Raw genomic sequence first — 13,712 nt, 5'->3', positions numbered from 1 at the left:
TTCCTGGTTTTGCTTGGCAACTATGAACAAGTTGCTTAGTGGGTAACTTAGCTTCTATGAACCTTGCTTTTCACCCTTCCCTTTTCAATTATCTTCTTTCCTTTTTAGATTAAAGTATAATTTATATACAGTAAAATTCACCCTTTTTGGCATTCAGTTTGAGTTTTGACAAATGCATACAGATGTATAATCACCACCACAATCAAGGTAGAGAATGTTTCTCTCGTTCCAAAAGTTCCATTTTCCCCCTTTATAGTCATTCCTCCCCTGACCTCAAACCTCTGAGCATCACTGATCTGATTTCTCCCTTTATCCTTTTGCCTTTTCTGGAATGTAATTTAAATGAAATCTCATTGTAGGTGGACTTTTGGGCCTGGCTTTTTGCTTTTAGCATGATTCATTGGAAATTCATCAATGTTTCTGCATGTATCAATAATTTGTTCTGAATAGCATTCCATTGTATGGATCTATTATAGTTTATTTATGCATTTACCAGTTGAAGGACATTTAAATTATTTCCAGCTTTTTTGCAGTGATGAATTAAGCCACTGAAAACATTCTCAAGCAGGTGAATATTTCTTGGGTGAATAATACACTCTTTTGCAAAGTGTTGTGCAGAGCGGCTATATCATTTAGCATTCACAACAATAACATGTGAGAGTTCAGTCACTCCACGTCCTCACCAGCACTTGTCACAAACTTTAGTTTCTTTATTTGTAAATGCAACAGCAGTCCTTGCCCTACCACTCTCTCAGGATGGTTGTGAGGGTAGAAATAGAAGTGAAACAGCATAGCAGAAGTGCTTTGTGAGCTGTAAAGTGCTATACCCAAGTAAGAAATGCTGCTGTGTATGATGGTAATGATCATGCCCACTTATATGTAAAACATGGTTCCCACATAAGCTAGATTTTTCATTTTTCCCCCCTACATCTTGGCAAGATGAGTTATAACAAGTCTACAACATCAAGAAAGTTTTGCCTTAGATTCATTCTGGGGTTTGTTTTGGCTCCGGTATTTGAACTTTTCACAGAAACACATAAATGACCAAGATGTAAATTATCAAGTGTGAATCCGTTTTCTAAAGAAGAAGCCCCCATGTGATGGTATTCAGCACGAACGAAGTCAGCACAACAGACGGTGTGACGTGCTATGGGAGACATAAATGCTGGCCTGACCAGGCAGCGTCCCCAGGGTAAGGCATTTAGCGTGGCTGTGCAGCAGTGAAGAGGACTGGCTGTCTGCTATGCCCACTATGGTGAGGGTGATAGGGGTGGGGAACTGACAGAGCACTAACCATTGAAACATCCTTCAAATTTGAAATTTACTTTTTTCCATGATGGAAACTAAAAGGTGTGAGAAACGGACAAGCCAAAAGTTATCTCCTTAACATCAGAATGAACTAATGTTTAGTGTGTTATAAAGATGTTACAAATGGAAATATCTTTTCCATCACTTTACCTTAAGTCTGTATGAGTCCTTGTTGGTTAGATGTGTTTCCTGGAAATAGCAGATACTTGGGTTTTATTTTTTCATCCATTCAGTCAGCCTAAGTCTCTTGAGTGGGACTTTCAAACCATTCACTTTGATTGGTAGAATTGATATGTGGGATGCTATTCTGTTCATCCTGTTTGGTACTACCTTATTGCTTTGTTTAACTCGTATGCTATTGTTTTATATGAGCTCTGAGCTTTAGATTTTGGGTGGTTTTATGCCAGTGAGTGTCTATTATGCTGACCATGTATAATGCAGTTCTGAGTATTTCCTGCAGGGCAGGTCTGGTCTTGACAAATTCCCTCAGCGTTTGCTTGTCTGGAAAAGTCTTTATTTCTCCTTCATGTATGAAACATAGTTTTGCAGGATATAAAATTCTAGGCTGGAAGTTCTGTTTTAGAAGACTGAAGATGGGACCCTAATCCCTTTTGGCTTGTAAGGTTTCAGTTGAGAACTCTGCAGTTAGCCTGATGGGTTCTCCTTTGTAATTTACTTGATGTTTTCATCTCACGGCTCACAGGATTTTTTCCTTCATGTTGACTTTGGCCAGTCTGATGACTATGTGTCTTGGTAATCTCCTCTTTGCAATGAATCTCCCAGGTGTTCGTTGAGCTTCTTATTCCTGGATGTCTAAATCTCTAGCAAGACCAGGGAAGTTTTCCTTATTCCCTCAAATAGGTTTTCCAGCCCTTGTTTTCATCTTCACCCTGATGGAGGTTTATGATTCTTATATTTGGCCATTTTATATAATCCCATATTTTGTGTAGGCTTTGTTCATTTTTCTTAATTCTCTGTTTTCTAATTTTGACTGACTGATTTAATTCTAAAGAGTTGTCTTCAAGTTCTGAGATTCTTTCTTCTACCTGGTGTAGTCTATTCTTAAAACTTTCCACTGTGTTTTGTATTTCTTTAAACACATTTTTCATTTCCAGAGGTTCTGTCTGGTTTTACTTAATGTGTCAATCTCATTAGCAATTTTTAAATTCATTTCCTGAAACTATTCCATGCAAATGGAAACCAAAAGAAAGTAGGTGTAGCAATTCTCCTATCAGATAAAATTGACTTTAAATCAACAATACTAAAGAAAGACAAAGATGTTCATTATATGGTGGTAAAGGGAGCAATTCAACAAGTAAACAAACAATCCTAAATGTTTATGCACCTAATACAGGAGTGCTCAGATTCATAAACCAAGCCCTACTAGATCTAAGCAAAGAAACAACAGCATCATAATTGCTAGGGACTTAAACACCCTACTAACAGAATCAACAGATTATACAAGCAGAAAATAAATAAATACTAGGCTTATATGGGACTCTAGAACAAATGAGCCTAACAGACATTTATAGAACATTTTACCCCAAAACTACTGAATATAACTAATGAACTAATGTTTAGTGTGTTGATGTGATGTGTGTGATGAAGTGAATATAACTGAATGAACTGAATATAAATAATGAACTAACATTTAGTGTGTGATAAAGAGAATATATGGAGCACATGGAACATTCTCCAAGATTGATCATGTCTTAGGCCACAAATCATATCTCAATAAATTCAATAAATGAAGCTGTATTCAATAAATGATGCTGGGAGAATTGGACAGCCACATGTAGAAGAATGAAACAGGACCCCTATCTTTCACCACTCACAAAAATTAATTAAAATGGATAAAAGACTTAAATGTAAGGCATGAAACCACTAGAATGCTAGAAAAAAATGTTGGAAAAACTCTTCTAGGTATCAGCCTAGGCAAAGAATTTATGAAGAAGATTCCAATGCCAATCACAGCAACAACAAAAATAAATAAATTGGACTTGGTTAAACTAAAAAGCTTCTGTACAGCTAAGGAAATAATCAATAGAGCAAATAGACAACCTACAGAATGGGAGAAAATATTTGCAAGTTATATGTCCAATAAAGGGCTAATAGCCAGAATCTATAAATAACTCAAGCAAATCAGCAAGAAAAAAAACATTAAAAAGTGGACAAAAGACATGAACAGAATCTTTTCAAAATAAGATAGACAAAAGGCCAATACACATATGAAAAATGCTCAATGTCGCTAGTCATCAGGAAAATGCAAATTAAAACCACAATGAAATATCACCTTACCCCAGTTAGAATGGCTTTTATTAAAAAGTCCAAAAACAATAGATACTGGTGTGTATACAGAGAGAAAGGAATGCTTACTTACACACTGCTGGTGGGATTGCAAATGAGTACAACCTCTATGGAAAACAGTTTGGAGATTCTTCAAAGAACTAAAAGTAGACCTACCATTTGACCCAGCAATCCTACTACTGGGTATTTACTCAAAGGAAAAGAAGTCATTTTATCAAAAAGGCATCTGCACTAGAATGTTAATTGCAGCACAATTCACAATTGCAAAGATGTGGAATCAACCCGAGTGTCCATCAGTTCATGAGTGGATTAACAAAATGTGGTATATGTATACTATGGAATGCTACTCAGCCATAAAGAAGGATGAATTAAGGCTTTTTGCAACAATTTAGATAGAACTGGGGACCGTTCTTCTTTTTTTTCCAAAGGAAACATAGCATATACCTGAAATTTTATTTCAGGGTTCCTTTTAGAAATGTGAGCAAAAAATATTTATTTCAGAACCTAATATGTCACATTCATTTTCTTTTTTTTTAAATCTCTCACAATTGATTTTATTTATTTCTTTTTCTTTTTTTTTAATTAATTAATTTATTTTTTATCTTAGTGTATTATGGGTACAAGTGTTAAGGTTACATATATTGCCCATGCCCCCCTCCCCCCTTGAGTAAGAGCTTCAAGGGTGTCCATCCCCCAAACATTGCACATCTTACTCATTTGGTTGTATATACCCATCCCCTCCTTCCCCCCACACCCTCCCAACACCAGATAAATATTACTCCTAAATGTACACTTAGGTGTTGATCCATTAATACCAATTTGCTGGTGAGTACATATGGTGCTGGTTTTCCGTTCTTAAGATACTTCACTTAGTAGAATGGGTTCCAGCTGTATCCAAGAATATACAAGAGGTGCTATATCACCATTGTTTTTTTTTTTTTTTTTTTTTTTTGAGACAGAGTCTCGCTTTGTTGCCCAGGCTAGAGTGAGTGCCATGGCGTCAGCCTAGCTCACAGCAACCTCAAACTCCTGGGCTCGAGTGATCCTTCTGCCTCAGCCTCCCAGGTAGCTGGGACTACAGGCATGCGCCACCATGCCCGGCTAATTTTTTTTTTATATATATATCAGTTGGCCAATTAATTTCTTTCTATTTATAGTAGAGACAGGGTCTCGCTCTTGCTCAGGCTGGTTTTGAACTCCTGACCTTGAGCAATCCGCCCGCCTCGGCCTCCCAAGAGCTAGGATTACAGGCGTGAGCCACAGCGCCTGGCCCTCACCATTGTTTTTTAAAGCTGAGTAGTACTCCATGGTATACATATACCACATTTTATTAATCCACTCATGAATTGATGGGCACTTGGGTTGTTTCCACAGCTTTGCAATTGTGAATTGTGCTGCTATAAACATTCAAGTGCAGGTATCTTTTTCATAAAGTGACTTTTGATCTTTTGGGTAGATGCCCAGTGGTGGAATTGCTGGATCAAATGGTAGATCTACTTGTATCACTTTGAGGTATCTCCATATTGCTTTTGGGGACCGTTATTCTAAGTGAAATATCTAAAGAATGGAAAAACAGATACTGTATGTACTTGCTATTAAATTGGAACTAACTGATGAGCACACATGTGCACAGAGGGAAGTAAAACTCAGTGGAAATCAAGCAGTGGGGAGGGGGTAGGAGAGGATGGGCCAAAACCCACCTAATTGGTTCAGTGAACACTGTGGGTGAGGGGCACACTTATAACCCTGACTCAAGCAAAATCTATCCATGTAACCAAAAACATTTGTATCCTTGTAATATTTTGAAATAACAGAAAAAATTTAAAAATTTTTAAAGAAATGGTTACATATGGAAATATTTATAGATACATATGTATAAGCAGGTGAGTATACATACATATATTTCCTCACTCTGTCATCTGAGAGGGCATGAAAACAACTGACACCCCAGTAGCAGCAAGCACACCTTGTACCCAGATCTTGGTTTCTAATACCATTCTCCAATAAAAGGAACCAGAGTTCCGTGGAGAAATAGCTGATTCTAGGACTGAAGCAGAAAATATATAGGGTGACCCTGGAGCATCTGGTGGTGCCATGCCAGACATTAAGGAAGTGTTCCCAAAACACAGTCATGGGGCATGTCAAAGAGAAAGAAGAGCTGACTGAAAGAGCCCCCAGTGGCCCAAGCTAGAGCAATTTGAGCAGCACAGGAATACTATATTATAGCCAAAAGTATAAAATAAATATTCATGTGTCTATACTGATATGATCAAATAAATAAATGGGGGAGAAAAAGTAAATGAGGGAGAATAGACAAATCTCCTTTGTAAAAGAATTCCAAATAACTTATGAATACTCCACCCTCTAGGAGGTGGAGTATAACTCCCCACTCCTTAGGCATGACCTGTGTGTAGTGATGTCCTTCTAAAGAGTATAGTATGGAAAGCGAGGAAAAATGAGTGACTTTATAGTGGAGGAACCCGACAAATACTACCTCAGCCAGGTAATCAACATCAACATCAATATGGATATGTCACATTGATAGTATGTTCCCTTGATACAGTGTGATGAGAATGGATGATCTTCCTCCTGCAAAACCTTAACACCAGTCTAACGATAATTTAAAAAAAATAAGTCAAATCCCAATTTAAGGACATTCTACAAAATACCTGACCAATACTTCTCAAAAATATCAATGTCATTAAAAAAAAAGCAAAAGTCAGAAAAGCTGTTACAACCAAAAGGCCCCTAAGGAGATACAGTGACTGAATATAATGTGGTATTCTGGATGGGATCCTAGAACAGAAAAAAGATATTAGGTAAAAACTGAGACATAATAAAGTATGGAATCTAGTTAATAATAACGTATTAATACTATTTTATTAATTGTGACAAATGTACCATGCTAAGCTAAAACATTAATAAAAGGGGACACTGGGTGCCAGGTGTGTGGGAATGCTCTGTACTATTCTTGCTATTTTTATGTAAATCTAAAAATATTCTAAAACAAGTTTACCTTTTAAAAAGGTATCTCCTTTCACAAAATAAAGAGAAATAGGAACACCTAAAATTTCATTTGTTTATTTAGAACACTTTGCCCCACTGAAAAATATCTGCTGAAGAATTTTGGTTTAATCTTGATGAAATTTTTAACAACATATGTTATTTTAATGCTTATATGACAATGAATGATTGTATGAGCCTCAAGGGAAACATTTGTTATGATTGTTATGATTGTTTTGTTGTTGCTGAGATACTCAAAGAAAAAGACACATATAGATATTTGGGGGGCATTTCCTTTCCAAAACTTAAAGAAATATGAAGAAAGAATTGGTAAAAAAAAAAAAAAAAAATTAAAATCCAGCAGATAACCATTCAAAGTATCAGGCACAAAATCAAAGGCTGGTCTTTCTGCCAAGTTCAAGACAAAATCCAGCTTGGTTTCAGTTTGTTCTTTTTGTTTGTTTGTTCTTCACCTGGTTCTTAGTGTGTTTGTTCTCTTAAATGTTAGTTATTTAGTTTTGCTCTTCAAATTAACAAATAAGAGTAACCGTACAGGCAAGATCAACTTACAAATGTTACAGAACGCAGTATTTGTTTCATGTGACTACCACGTGTAGAATATGTCCAAAATAATAAACATCTGGACTATCTAGCTCCATCAGTCAAGATGTTTTACACAAAGGGAAAACTCCCATATTCCTTTTATCAACTTTATATATTCCTGGCTGCAAGTTCTCTTCCCCCCACCCCACCCCTGCGCAGATAACAGTGATGCCTTTAAAGGATATGTAGCAGTTTAATCTTTCATTGCCTTCCAGTGAGCTTCCTGTAACAGAAAGTTTCTGGCACGATGCTTTTACATTCAGATCCAGATCACTGTCTGTGACAAAACTGAGCCAAGAGCTTCACCACCTCCCGCCTTCCCATGGAAGCTGGCACTCCCCCAGCAGTAACCCACAAGACTCGGGGCTGCCGCCACCCCATTTGTCAGGGTTCCTTCTCCTTGGGCAGTGCCAGGGATATTTCCCCACTGTCACTCTCTGGAGGAACTTTGCCACATTCTGTGCTTAGCCAGCCACTTGTGGTTTGATGACAGTGTGAGGAAACCATGGCCCCTTGACTACAAGCTATATAAGGCCAGTAAAGTTAGACAATGACCAGGTACAGAGTTTACTCATTGATTTTATTCATCCCAACATATGTCTGGATCCATTTGAGTCTGAAAACTGTCATCTCTGCAGCCACCTCAGCCCCAAAAAGTTAAGTCTGTCCTCTGCCAAATTTACCCAGTGCCTGTTTTAGTGCCTTCCTTAACTACTGTGTCCTCTCAGATTTTCCTTTATGATTCTCACCTAGTTGGTTAAGTAAGATAGCTGTTGTCTGGCTACGATAGTAGCTCTAGCCTGCCTTATAATGGTAATGGCTACAATTAGTTGAACACTTAAGTCAGCACTGTGCTACATGCTTCACACTGTACATGGAGGCTTATTAGATCCTCTGCACAGTCCTGAGGTTCTACCCATTTTATAGATGGAAATGCTGAAGCTCAAAGAACTTAGAAAACATGTCTGAGTTCACACTAGTGGGAGCACTAGAATCCAGGGTTGTCTCTGAGCCTCCAAAGCCCCTACACACTGTAGCACTTTAGGTGAATGGACCATGGCTCTGTCACACTGTTTGCTCCCAGCTGTGACCCCCTCCTCCATGGCACTTACAAACCCCCATCAGTCCACCCTGAATACTTATCCAAGTGACCATCTCCTGGACCCATCTTTCCATTGGCCCTTTATTTCCATACAAGGAAACATAAAGGTGCAAATAGGAATTTTTACTTTGTAGTAACATTTTAGGCAGAAATTATTATTTTGAATCCAATTGATCACACTTGGTTTGGGAGTATAAACTACCATTTTTAAAATTTTTAAATGTAGAGTTCTTCAGCTTGCATTAAACTTACTGTTTCTTTCCTTTTGATGACGTCGTACTCCACACCAAAAACACAATACTCAGGAACATTTTGACTTCTTTTTGTGTGTTTGTTTGTTTGCTTGTTTTGAGACAGAGTCTCACCCTGTTGCCTGGGCTGGAGTGCAGTGGCACAATCATAGCTCACTGCAACCTCAAACTGCTGGCCTCAAGTGACTCTCCCACCTCAGCCTCCCAAAGTGCTGAGATTATAAGGCGTAAGCCACTGTGTCTGGCCCATTTTGACTTCTAAAGATATTTTGTTCATATCTCCATAATTATATCTGAAGTCTCACATGGATTGGATGGGTTGCTGGAGCTGAGCCCTTCCATATGTAGAAGTGAAAAGAGGTGAGAACACATCTCTTTCCCTCTTGAGTTCTGCCAACCTCGTGCCTTGATGCTGATGGTTGGCAAAAAGAGCAAAGAGACCACTGCCTTGGTTTCCCTTCCCAAGAGCCAAATTAAAAGGAAAACATGCTGAGTGAATATCTATAACATGCGAAGGCAAGAGAAATATTAGTCTTTAATTTGAAACAATTTCAGGTAACAGAAAGGGTGGGAACCCTCAGGCTTTCATCTGAAAGCTTCTACTAACTAGCTGTTTGTAGCTCTTAGCTAAGGCAATCTCTCTGGGCCTTCTTTTCCTTACCTACAAATTGTAAAATGTCAGCATTGGACTGTTTGTCAGTGTCTTATTTATGTTTCTTCCTATTTGTAAAAAAGAAAAAAAGTATTGAGGAAGCTTTTTAAAATGGGAGAATAAAAAGGCTAGAATCATGCAAGAAAGAGTGCCTAGGCAAAGGAAACATGCCGTTGACTAAAAAGTTGATCAGAGCTTCCTGGCAACCTAGGCAAAAAGGTTGATATGATGGGTTATATTATTCTGATTATTGGAAAGAGAAGAAGAGTAGGGGAAAGCAGGGGGAAAAAAGAGGAAAGAGAGAAAGAAAGTGAAGAAGCAGCAGCACACCAAATCATCAGAAAATTCAAGCTGCCTGCTGGAACCCTGGGAGGAATGTCACACATTGTCCCATAGAAAGATGGTGTCTTCAAGAGCAGTTTTGAGGACAAGAACATTTGCAGAAACAATCTCCCTTTGGCCATATTTCACATTGGCCTTTAATAAAAGGATGTAATTTAAAAGCATGACCCTAAAGATATGATGTGAGGGCTAAGATAATCTAGTCCAGATGTGTTGCTTACTGACAGTCTTCCTTTATTCCTGTTGCTTACTGACAGTCTTCCTTTATAAGGAATAAAGCTTAGAAAATCTAAGGAACAAATGCCTGGCATGACCCTTAGGATGTCCTTCTTAATACCAATTGCCTTAGCCAAGCTTTTGACAACCATGACATGCTATGGACAGTTGGAAATTGGGATTCTTAGCAATTCATTTTATATATAAAAGTCATCCAGGTTTGGGGAAATTCTCCTCCTTTCTACTACCTTTCCATATCCCAGGGCACTCTCACCTAGGTACCCGCAGAGAGGGTCAAGAAATTTTATTACCATGCTGACCCATAGTGGGGGAAGGAAGAAGGGAATTTCATTTCCTACTCTAGAAAATGGTTCTATATTGTATTTTTTTAATAATAAATATGTATTACTTTCATTTAAGAAAGATTAAACTGGGGAGTGGGGGAGAAAGAGAGAAAGAAGATGAAATACAGTTGCATGCAAATAAATTTGAAAAGAAGAAAGTTATGCACATGATGCCGTAGTGCAGTCCTGTCACTTAGACACTGCTCCACAAATGTTTGTTGAATGACTAAGTAAATAGAGCATGGCAAAGAGGACCAGCTGGCAAGAGTTGGAAGGCAGAAGTTGCCAATTGGCCATCTCCATTAGGAGACAAATGTACTGTGACTTCCTTAAAACACTTCCTTGTGACAAGGGCAGCATGTTAACACCCTTTGCAGGATGAGCATCCCCAGATTCCTAAATGGGTTCATCTGTCAACTGGAATTATGTCAGAGGCAGGCTGCCAAAAACGACTCTTCTCATCCAGGATAATTGGAAATGAGCGCTTCCTCCTGTCACCGGTTGGCCAGCACTTCTGGTTGCTTCTTGAGGCCATTCCAGGAATATTCTTCATTTGTTCATTCAGTCATTCATCCAGAAATATTAATTGAGTGCCTGCTATGTACAAGGCACTGTTCTAGGCTCTGAGGACCCAGCAGTGAAAAGACAAATCAAAATCCATACCCACATGGAGCTTCCATTCTATTTAGATGGAGACAGGGGATGAGATAAATGAGATAAGTATATGGTATGATAAGTGCTGGGGAGAAAAATCAAGCAGGGAAGAGGGACAGGGCGTGTTGGAGAGGCGTGGCTACTGCAACCCCAAGGCAGGTGGTGAGGGAGAGCCCCACTGAGAGGCTAGTCTTTGAGTGAAGAAGGAAGGGGTTGAGGGAGAGAGCTAACTGGATATGTGAAGGGAGACTCTCCCCGGCAGAGGGAACAGCAAGCGTAGATGCCATGTGGGAAGTGTGCCTGGTGTGTTCAAGGGGGCCGGCATGGCTGGGGTAGGGGTGAGCTGGAGGGCATGGGAGGGAAGCAGTAGGACAGGAGGTCAGAGGGCGCAGTCTGCAGAGCCGAGTGGGTGTTCGCAAGTGCTTTCAGCATTGCCCAGAATGATATGGGAAGTCATTGGAGGGCTTATCAAATCGTATGTATTCTTTTCTGGCTTGTTTTTTTCACTCAATTCTCTTTTTGGAATTCATCCATGTCAATGTGTGTAGCTGTGGTTGATTCATTGTTATTGATCTATATTAGTCTATTGGTCATGGCTTGGCCCTGTGGGTGCTTCCTGGCCATGCATCAACCATGAATAGTGGACAAATCTATGTGGCCAAACATTGAAATTGCAAATTTCAAAGCAAATGGCAAAGTGGTTGGTAAAGCCTGCTTTACCTTGTTTAGAGCTTAAGGGGTTGGATGAGACCAGTGGTGTTGAAGTGATGCTCTAGGGATCCCTAAGGAATATTCCTTGGAAAAGAATCTGCCTACTCCTTCCTCAGCCTCCCTTTGTCCAGAGCAGCTCTGCTCACTCAGTGTCGTATCCTGAGCACACAGCCTTGAGGGCCCCAAATCTGAAACCATTTAAGAGACCTCTAAAGTTCTTTACAACTTTAAAGTTCAGCTGTCTCTCTCTCTCTCTCTCTCTCTCCCTCTCTCTTTCACACACACACACAAATATGTTTTAATTGGTTTAATGTTTACTTTTTCATTGGTAAATGCTTTAATAAAAGGTCAGATTTACTTTCACCATTATGAATTTATTAACCATTGTATGCAGCTCAAACGTACAAACTATTATTACGTAATGGACACTATTGAACTGTTCACAAACGGTGAACAGCCTTGCCATCTTCCCTTTCTTTACCAGCGTGGAGGAGCTGGGCACAGGTGTGGCTCAGGTGGGGAAGGGTGTGGCCAGGCACAGAGGCTCATGAGTGGCCTGTCAGAGGTACACCCCCAGCACTTGCTGATGCAGGGTGGCAAAGGGGACACCTAAGTGGTGGACAGAAGAGAAGACCCAATTTGTTCAGAGCTTTGTTACTTTGAGCAAGTAACTGAAATGATTAAGTATATAAGTTAAATATATTTAGGACAACTATATGAAAGCCAATTTTCTCACTGTTAGAAAAGGTACTCATAAAACAGAAAGGAAGAAGACTAACTAGAAAGAACCTCTAGACTTAAAATTGAAAATATAGATTCATTATGAATTTATGTTTTTTAATATATATACACAGATAAATGAGGGAATAGTTAAAGATATGTGTGTATATATTTTTTTCAAACTCTGTCTGATTAAGGGACCTCAAAGCAATGCATTCTAATAACAATGAGCACATTAAGCACACGGATATTGGATTCTAAATACCATCCTTCTCTAAAAAGAAACCGGGGCTTCTTGGAGAAATGGCGGATTCCACTACTGGGGTGGGAAATTAAAGATAAATCCGAAACATCTTTTTATGCCAGAAAATAAGGAAATGCTCAAACGATGACGTAAACATGTCAGAAGGACCCAGGGAACGCTTTGGGATAATTTGAGCTTCAGAATAAATAATGATATTAATAGTAATGGATGCCAATATAGTGGGAAAAAAATTACAGTTCATGAGGAATATCTCCACACAAAATACTAACAAATTGCCAGAGGGAATGTGGTGACTTTAGGGGGGAGACCCCTGCAGGTACCAACCTGACCAGGTGGTCAAGGTTCCTATCTCCAGGGCAAAGGGTCTTGTATCACATGCCCTCTGTGTGTGACGCACAGAGCAGAACCCAGCGTCCTCCTGTGTATTCCTGCCAAGACAGCCTCACCTAAGGCTGGTCGCAAAACATCCCATGGACCCAGGCTGAGGGCCATCCTCCAGCACGTAAGGCCTGTGATCTTTGCAATGACACAAAGAGATGAAAGGCAGGCAACAACAGAGGAGCCATTCCAGATTGGAAGAGCTAGAAGCAGCCTGGGAACGACGTGCAGTGTGTGGTCCCCAGCAGCCTCAGCAGCATCTGGGAACTTGCTGGAAATGCAGAATCTTCTGCCCCCACCTCCACCCACTGAATCTTAATCTGCATTTGAACAAGATCCCTAGCAATTCTTATGCACATTTTAAGGTTGAGAATGGCCAGGGCCCTAGATCAGTGGTTCCCAAAGACAAATTTTATCAGGATCACTTAGAAAAACTTTTCATAAGATGGCTTCTTATTTCCCTCCTGGGTCTACTGAATTAGACACTAAACGGTGCAGTCTGCAGCTGGGTATTCTTAAGAAACTCTCCCAGGTGGTTCTGAAACCGAGATATATTTAAGAATCACTGGACTCGAAATGGTGTTGCCATATGCTTAAGTGGCCAGAGCAGGATTCATTTCACTGAGGTCTAAAAACGCAGTTTAGAGAACAAAGCTAATCGACTCCACAATTCCTACTCTGAGCAGAACACGTGACTCCAAACTAACACTGCCATGCAGGGGTGGAATGTAGATAAATATTTCTGGCTCACATTTCAGGAGTTTTCTAGAACATTTAAGTGGATTTGAAAAATATTTTTTAAAGGATTGTTTGTACAAACATCATACTCTTTCCAATCCTTGTTTGGCATAGAGTT

The 13,712-nt window shown here is 39.5% G+C and overlaps 1 protein-coding gene across 4 annotated transcripts in view; it reads left to right on the top strand.

Moving 5' to 3' along the window:
* The window catches only part of PLCE1 (phospholipase C epsilon 1), a 288,193-nt gene that overhangs the window by 172,179 nt on the left and 102,302 nt on the right, over positions 1 to 13,712 (top strand). The gene's annotated exons all lie outside the window — the stretch shown is intronic.

This window comes from Microcebus murinus, chromosome 14 (assembly GCF_040939455.1).
Source record: "Microcebus murinus isolate Inina chromosome 14, M.murinus_Inina_mat1.0, whole genome shotgun sequence".
NCBI lineage: Eukaryota > Metazoa > Chordata > Mammalia > Primates > Cheirogaleidae > Microcebus > Microcebus murinus.
This window is presented reverse-complemented; position numbering and strand designations above follow the sequence as displayed.